Source organism: Nuphar pumila, chromosome 4, assembly GCF_984573655.1.
Source record: "Nuphar pumila chromosome 4, dmNupPumi1.hap1.1, whole genome shotgun sequence".
NCBI classification, from domain to species: Eukaryota; Viridiplantae; Streptophyta; class Magnoliopsida; order Nymphaeales; family Nymphaeaceae; genus Nuphar; species Nuphar pumila.
In genome coordinates, this window is record NC_143252.1 from 56,507,097 (window position 1) to 56,516,062 (window position 8,966).

At 39.7% G+C, this 8,966-nt stretch overlaps 1 pseudogene; it reads left to right on the forward strand.

Moving 5' to 3' along the window:
- Positions 1-1,576: 1,576 nt before the first annotated feature.
- On the forward strand, positions 1,577-5,626 carry LOC149840231 (ATP-dependent Clp protease proteolytic subunit-related protein 2, chloroplastic-like; annotated as a pseudogene).
- The last annotated feature ends 3,340 nt before the right edge of the window (positions 5,627-8,966 follow it).

Consider the following 8,966-nt stretch of genomic DNA (forward strand, 5'->3'; position numbering starts at 1 on the left):
CATTAGCTGCTCCTACCAGACAAGACCCCATGGTTCATGGGAAAGGACTTAACAACACGAGAAAATGCAGATTTGAGCCCAAGAAACCTTCTACATCTACATGGCTGGGCAAGGTTGCCTGTGCAACGCTTGCACTTGGAAAGTCCCATGTAATGAGAATTCCTTTATGAAACCACAGGGCTTGTTTGATGGATTGTTCGGGGTGTGATTTGGGATGGCATGGTTTTAAATCATGCCTTCGCTAACATGTGTTGGACGTGGCGAACGTGCGTCTGCCGTATCTCTGGTACGATGTTTCACCATTCTACCTCCTGTTACACCGAAAATAGAATGGGAGTAAAAAAAAATGGGTGGGGTAATACCTCTTTGACCCCCTGTTACACCCTAACTCCTATTCTTCCTCCCGTCCTTCTCTTTTAGCCCCTCGACGAGCTTCCCTCTAGTGAGCATCCCTCCGGCACACCTCCTTTCTGTGAGCGTCCTTCCAACAAGCTTCCCTCCTGCAAGCCTCTCTCTAGCGCCTCTATGAACATCCCTTTGGCATCCTCTCCAAGTTTCTCTCATCTGCCTTAGGTTGCACGTTGTTCTCTTTCTATATATTCATATTCGGAGCAAAAATTCATGATTGAATATAACATTTGCATATCAAAAATATGGTTTGTGGTATTTGTTTTACATTTGTGTTTGGATTCAATTCAATATTCATATCCAAGGCTAAATTCTATAATATACATGTTAAAACATGGATAAGAGGGCAAATCGAATTGTACGATCCAAAACAAAGTTATCCTACGTATTATTCATGTTTATTCATGTGTGTTTAAGTTGTTCACATAATGTAAATTAAACAATGAACAAAAGGACACAACTTTCATGTATAGTCAAAACAAATATTGGATAGAATACCGTTGTTTCAGAACATAACAAGTGTTCTCTGTTTTGTCCGTTCATTCCGTCAAATCTTGGTCAGGCCATCAAACAAGCCCATGAAGCTTACATGAGGTCCCATGAGCCTTTGGGGAGCTGGTGAAGGTTCATCAAGTTTCATCCAAACTTCGCGAGAAGAATGACCAACCATCTAAATCGTTAATGTATTCTATAAGCACGGACGCAACTCGCTCTCCCTTGGCCATTGTTATCATTACTTAATCAAAACTGGGTCAAGTTCAGATTGTATTTGTCCGGGTCAGCGTCCCAGTTGGTTGCGCTTATCATAGTGGGCCGGAAATGCTGGCATTATCAAACGCTACTTACAATGGACCCACCGGCCACCGTAATTGGGCAGTGTTGATGCCTTATTACCCATGGATGGTAACAAGGCTCATGATGGGAGCTTCCATCCTCTTTAATCCCCATTTTTTAATCAAAAGCCCAAACAAAGGGACCTTGTTACTGTCTTTCATCCCCTGCCAAGCGATGAGAGTGAGAGAACGAGAGAGAAGGCAGCAGCAGGAGTAGCAGTTGCAAATGCAGAAGGGGTGAGGGTGTTGGCTTAGCTTTTGCTTTCGTTGCGGGAACCCAAGGCCCTTCTCTCTCTCTCTCTCTCTCTCTCTCTGAGTTTGTTGTTCTTGCGGGGATGGTGATTGCTCTTCAGTCGATGGGTTCGTCCTGTCTTTACTCACCGACTTGAGATTCCCATCCTTCTGTCAGGTCAGTCTTTGCCCTTTTGGGGTTCCTCTTTCTCTTCGATTCGTGTTACGGTGAAAGAAAGATCAACCGCTACGAGCGGATGAACGAATGGAATGACATGATTCTTCTTCTCGCAGTTGCATGACCAAGGTCTTCATTGGATTGAGGCCCCATTCAACTGGTACACAACCACTATTCTCGCATATCTTCCCTCTTCATTTTTTTTTGCTTCATCTTCTCTGGTTTTTGGTTCAGTATTAGTGGAAGTGGTTGCTCCGCTGCAATTAGAGTCTTGTTTGAGTAAATGGCTTTCGGAAACTTGTTTTTAGCCATTAGTGCATATATTTGGAAGTTTGTTTCTTTTGGGTTGCTCTGTTTTCTTGTAAAGTGATGCCTAATAATTGTGAGTCATTGATCTTAGTATATACATACACAATCCCCCATAGCGTGCTCAAACTTAGTAGCACTCGACAAAGTCCATGACATTGTGCTTCATATATGTATGTTGTTGTCTTTAGCTTTCGATGTTCTTATTTAGAACCTTTCACGCAATCTGGTTTATTTTTTAGACGATCAGAAACAAAATAGTGTATTTTGCTTTGGCAGAGAACTGCAAAGAACCTGGGTCTTTAGAACTTCTAGTTTGCAGTGTTCTTCACCAATTGTTGTATTTTTCATCTAAAATGTGAATGTGCATATAGTTTGTTGATGGCAGATAGAAATGCTAGTTTCTGAATTGTGTTTGTGATTTTGTTTCAGGAAAACCTAATTTGACTGTTGAATTTCATAATAAGGTGCAACAAAGTCTCAAATCAAGGTACCTTGAACGATTTAATTTTACCATTCTATTGGTTTCTAAATTTTTGGATCTTCCAGAAACAAGTTTTGTTGGCTTATTTTATGGTTTTCGCCTTCTACTTGATGATGAGAGAAAATAACACTTTCTGCGAATCTTATGTATTGTTGCTGAAGTCAGAAAATGACAACTCATATTCTTAAAGAAGTAATTACGGATAGGGTGAAATCTAAGTTTCACTGCATATATTCTTAAAGAAGTAATTACGGATTGGTGTTTCCTGTGCATAAGCATGGATTGCCTATATTCTGGTAAAATGCTTTGGACTTGCTAAAACATGGTGCATGTTCTTTCTCCTACTCACTATAAAAGAAAAGAAAAAAATGATATCTGACTCTGCATTTGGGTACAGTCTTACAAACAGGAAAGCAACATGTGCACGTGTTAGGATGATGCCAATAGGCACACCCAGGGTACCCTACAAAACTCCTAGAACTCCTGGTGAAGGTTCATGGCAATGGGTTGACTTGTGGAACGCACTTGTAAGTAATAGCACACAGTGGAACATATCTTCGATGCTACATGTTGCAAGAGAATTTAGACCTTTGAAAAATTTTACTTGCAGTACAGGGAGCGTGTCATCTTTATTGGGCAACATATTGATGAGGAGTTCAGTAATCAGATACTGGCTACAATGCTCTACCTAGATAGCATGGAGTCTTCTGAAAAGTTGTACTTATATACCAATGGTCCTGGTGGTGATGTGAGTTTTTGTTTATGTTAAGCAGGTTCCTTTAAGATATCAAATTATGGACATATGTTCATCAATGATTTCTTTTCCTTTTTCTCTTCTGTGCTTTTGACAGTTAAACCCCAGCTTGTCAATATATGATACCATACAAAGCTTGAAAAGTCCTGTTGGTACGAGGTGTGTTGGCTATGCTTATAATATGGCAGGGTTTCTTCTTGCAGCTGGAGAAAAGGTCCCACTATTGTTTGAGAAATCTTTTATGCAATCTTTAGGAAACCAATTTTCGTAAACCACCTTGATTTTTGCTCCTTTTCATGCTTCATTAAATAAGGCAGTCGCCTTGCCATGCCTCTATCAAGAATTGCATTGCAGTCTCCTGCTGGGTTTGCTCGTGGTCAGGTCTGAAGAAATTTTTATCTGCTGAGTAGAAGCCATTCATACTTTGTCTCAATAATTCCCTTAGCGTCTACTGTGGTCTCTGTTGTTTGTTTCAACAGGCTGATGACATTCAAAATGAAGCCAATGAGCTCATTAGAATCAGGGACTATCTGTTTCAGGAACTAGCTGCAAAGACTGGCCAACCTATGGAGAAAGTATGAGTTCTATTTTCCTGCAATTTTATAAAGTTTAGTATACATTTTTATCTTCTGATGGAAAATTTATTTTGCTTTTTTATTTCATTTTGTTTCAATATATATATATATATAAACAACACTTTTCTTGTGTGTGTGTGTGTGGGGGGGGGGGGGGGGGGGGCACCTTTATGCTATGTCACCTGGGTACAGGTAGGGAGGGTACAACACAGCAATTCCAAAAAATGTGGGTACGGGGACACAACTATATATATTAAATTTCACTTAAATACAAAATAAACTTAATATAATCTAAATATATATTATATATTGAAAATATAAAGTTATAAGCTTATAATATAATTATAAATTATAAATTGAATACAACCTTGTATCTACGGAGGATAGAATGGCGTGTCCAGGTGTTGACGTGTGTCAACACAAGGACACAAATTTCGATATGGGTCTGGAGTGCAAAAATGGTGTCCATGTGATATGAATGGCAGATCATGTATTAGACTTTCTGATGGAGAATTCACTGAATTTCTGTCTGCTTTTGTTTCATCAGTCTATCTCTGTATTTTTACAAAGTTAGTATATACCATATAATATATACTATATCTCTTGATGGAGTTCATTTAATTTTTATTTTGTTTTGTTTCTTCTCTTATATACTTCCAGCTTGACACATTGGTTTGGAATTTCAATGTGGCCAGAGGAAAGTATTAAAATTTCACTAAGTTGTCTTCTAAATAATTACAAATACTTAAGATCTCTTCATTATTAAAGTCTGCTTCCAGCTTGACACATTGGTTTGGAATTTCAATGTGGTTAGAGGAAAGTATTAAAATTTCACTAAGCTGTCCTCTGAATATTTACAAATACTTAAGATCTCTTCATTATTAAAGTTTGTAACTACCAATGTTTATGAGAAACATTATTTCTTTGCTGGCTTGCCATTGAAGTGGCAAACATTAATAATGTATAAAAGTTCAGTCTCTCTCTGGCTCGAGAAGCTAATTATGATTGTTCGAGGGAGGCATATGAATAGTTGCCAATTTAAGCAGCAGCATGGGAATCAGAAGCGGGAAGTGACAACTGATAAATTTAAGTTTTAACTTTTAAGAGGATATGAGGAGCGATAATGAAAAATGAAACACTGGTTGGGAAGGGGTCGGGGAGGGTGAGGAATAATTTGGGAAGCAAATTAGGATTTGTGTGCGAAGTGATAGTGAAAGTAATCATAATCCATAAGCTATATTAAGAAATCTTCAGATCACTTGAGTGAAAAAATATCATGAAAACATACTTGCAACATCTAAAAATAATAATTATATATGCAGTATTTGTTGATTCAAGAATGACATTTGTGAACAATATTCCTACTTTGTACATCAAGATACAAAAAATAACAAGAAAAAATTAATGCAAAAATTAATGCATGTTCTATAAGTTTGCTCACACATCTAAATAAGCATTCATTGAACAGTAGATTAGAAATAATAAAAATCAAGAGGCCTTTCAGCATCAGCTGTTCAGGGATTTGACGTCTATTGTATCAGTTACCTTGCATAATCTTTTCAGTTGTGACTGCAAAACCTGCAGCCCTATCATGAACCGTGGGATATATTCTTTATTTTTTACCACTTGACTAATCAGTTTGCCTCCATGTGAATTATGTTGAATTTGAACTCTTCTAAATCCACACTTAAACTTGTTAGTTGTATTTGGATGATGTAGATACACAAGGATCTTAGTCGAATGAAGTGATTCAATGCTCAAGAGGATCTGGAATATGGGATGATCGATCGTATAATCAGACCATCTCGTGCCAAGGCTGATCCTTCACGCAGAGAACCAGCAGGCGGCCTTGGTTAAACGCCTGGATTTGTAAAATTGTTGATCAAATGATCTCAGCATGCATGGGTGCTTTTTTTTTTCCTGTACAATTGATATTGACTTTTAGCCAGTTTCCTATTTCATTATTATATAGATACACATCCTAATTATCATCATCGGTAGTCCTGGTGGAAACAATAATGTCAATGAGATTGGATTCGCTAATACATTTACTAGATGAAACCTCTTAACCCATAGAACTTTGGTCCAAATCTCAAGCAGTCATTAGAATCGATATTGCCATGGTGAAGGTTGGATGGCTAGGTTTACATTATCCTGACCCAGAGTGTCCAGATCTGATCAGGTGATCTGCCTAATCACTTTAAGTGATTTGACATCCTCACCGTCCACAAATTTCATAAAGACCGTGTGGGTCTTCGTGGGATGCAATGGACGATGAAGATGTCAAATCATTTGCGCTCCAGGGGTTATCCTTTCGCATCAAGGGATGTGTTGTAGGGATATTTTCTAACTGCATTGTGTAGGTTTTGACATAGGGATGGCAGTGGACGGACTTTAGCGACAGAATAATTCCGTCGCTACTTAGCGACGGATTAACGAGAGACATATATATGTCGCTATAGTCAATAAAATTTACGAAAATAGCGACGAAATGTATCCCCTCGCAGAAGTCGTCGCTAAGTAGCGACGGATTTGCGATGGACAAGTTTTCGTCGCTATGGTGCGGCAGAATGGGCGACGGAATATATTCCATCGCTATGTTCATAAATTTCGTGTACGCCGGATTAGCGACGGAATTAATTTTGTCGCTAATCCGTCGCTAATTATCGATAAACTTATTCCCAAACCTCTTTTCCTTTTCTTCTTTCCCTGCTCCTGCTCCCACCGTTCGCCCGCTCTCGCCGTTCGCCCGCTTTTGACGTTCGTCGTTCGCCTGCTGTCGCCGCTCCCACCGTTCGCCCGGAGAAAGGTACGCCCGTCCCGATGTTCGCCCGGAGAAAGGCAGGGGGTTAACTATCATGCCTTTTCGGCACGGGGTGGGTTAACCCCCTGTCGGAACAGGCAGGGGGTTACCCTCTGCCTTTCCAGCAGGGGGTTAACCCACCCCGTGCCGGAAAGGCACGGGGTTTAACCCCCATGCCGGAAAGGCAGGGGGTTAACCCCCCTGCCTGTTCTGGCAGGGGGACCCCTTGCCGGAAAGGCAGGGGGGTTAACCCCCTGCCGGAACAGTCATGGGGTCGACCCCCGTTCCGGCAAGGGGTTGGAAAGGCAGGGTGTTAACCCCTTGCCGGAAAGGCAGGGGGTTAACCCCCTATGTTATGGAAGGGGGTCGACCCCCTGCCGGAATAGTAGGGGGTCGACCCCTTGCCAGAATAGGCAGGGGGGTCGACCCCCTGCTGTTTCGACGAGGGGTCGACTCCCCTGCCGAAACGCAGGGGTCAACCCCCTGCAGTTTTCGTCAGGGGGTCAACCCCCTGTGTTCTTGTAGGGGATCGACCCCCTGCGGTTTCGGTAGGTCATTGGGTACTGGGCTTCTCAAGGCCTATGCAAAATGTTTTATTTTGCCTCATTTTTTTTTATGGTGACTTCATTTTAAAACATTGTTTTTTGCAGATTTCTCAACAGAACCCGCTTGTACTCAGCCACCCGTGGTAAGTAAGTGAAAAAAACAATGCAAATCGGGTAAATACCCGTGGTGAGTAAGTGATGCAAGCGTATCACATGTTATTTAATTTATTAGATATAACACTTTATTTTTCACACATTCACTTAGTTGTTGATATTTAGGTTTTCTTTGTTGGAGTTCGGAGATCATGCTAAGCATGATTTTAATGTATGAATATGGAAGTGTTCTTATTTTTGGAGTACAGAGTCCATGCTAGGCATGGTAGTAGTTAATGAAATATTGAATTGTGTTTGCTGCAGGTACATGTTTGCCATTTGTTTGATATGAATGATTACGATTTATTGCAATGTTTGATGTAATTGTATTCATGCTTGCATGCAGTTACTTTCAATTTAATATGTTTTCCATGTGAAATTGTATAATAAAACATACTTCAAATGATTGTATTGTGTCATTAATAGTTTGCACATGAAAATATTAAGTTATCAATGCATGCATCATAATTCTTGTTATTGTATGACATCATATATTGCATGATAAATTTGATATTTTCTTCATCATAGCATTCTGATGGTTCTCTTTTGATTCGTTAGATTATTATTCGTAGCATCATAAGAAAATAACTGTAAACCGTGAATAAATGTACCATAGGATAGTGGACAATGAGTTATCGCATGAATATATGGATGGTGTTGAAAGTTTTATTGAATTTACAACGACAAGTGTTAGTAAAGTAGATCCCACAGTTCGGATTAGGTGTCCCTGCAAGATTTGTAAGAATAATCGATTTGTAGAACCTTATGGCATTAGACATCACCTATACAGGAAGGGTTTTGTGAGTGATTATCAGAACTAGACGTTTCATGGAGAAGAATTTAGAAACAATTTTGATGCACGGGTGAATGTGGTGCACGATAATCCATATACGGATTTGATATTTGATGCCGCAGGAACAGAACTAGATTCTGCTATAAGTTCTAGTGATGTAAGAACTGACGTAGATGAAGAATCACCAAACGATGCAGCTAGTAAATTTTATGATTTACTTAGAGATGTTGATGAGCCACTTTGGAACGGTTGTGAGAGTCACACTATCTTGTCTGCAGTTCTTCAACTAATGAATTTGAAGTTCGAGTATAATTTGAGTCAATCATGTTTTGACCGTTTGTGCATGATTGTGAAGAGTATGTTGCCCAAAGATGAGAAATTGCCACAAAATTTTTATCGTGCGAAAGTTATGGTCAACGCTCTAGGTATGGGTTACAAAAAGATTGATACTTGTCCAAATCACTGCATGCTCTATTTCAAGGAGTAGGAAAACAACATATCATGCCCGTCATGTGGGCATCCTCGGTTCAAGCCAAAGACAAGAGGCAATGGTAGCACGAGATCAAAGGAAGTTTCATACAAGTCACTCCGCTACTTTCCTATCACTCCTAGATTGCAGCGATTATATATGTCTTCAAGGACAACTAAACACATGAGATGGCATGCAAATAAAGTTTGACACGATGAAAACAAGATCACGCATCTTGTTAACGCTGAAGCTTGGAAGCACTTTGATCGTACTCATCAGAACTTCACAATGAAAGTGCGAAATGTTAGACTCGGTCTATGTACAGATGGATTTAATCCATTTGGGGGTAGATCAACTCCATACTCATGCTGGCCAGTATTTATAACTCCATACAACCTTCCATCAAGCTTGTGTATGAAACGTCAAAATCTTTT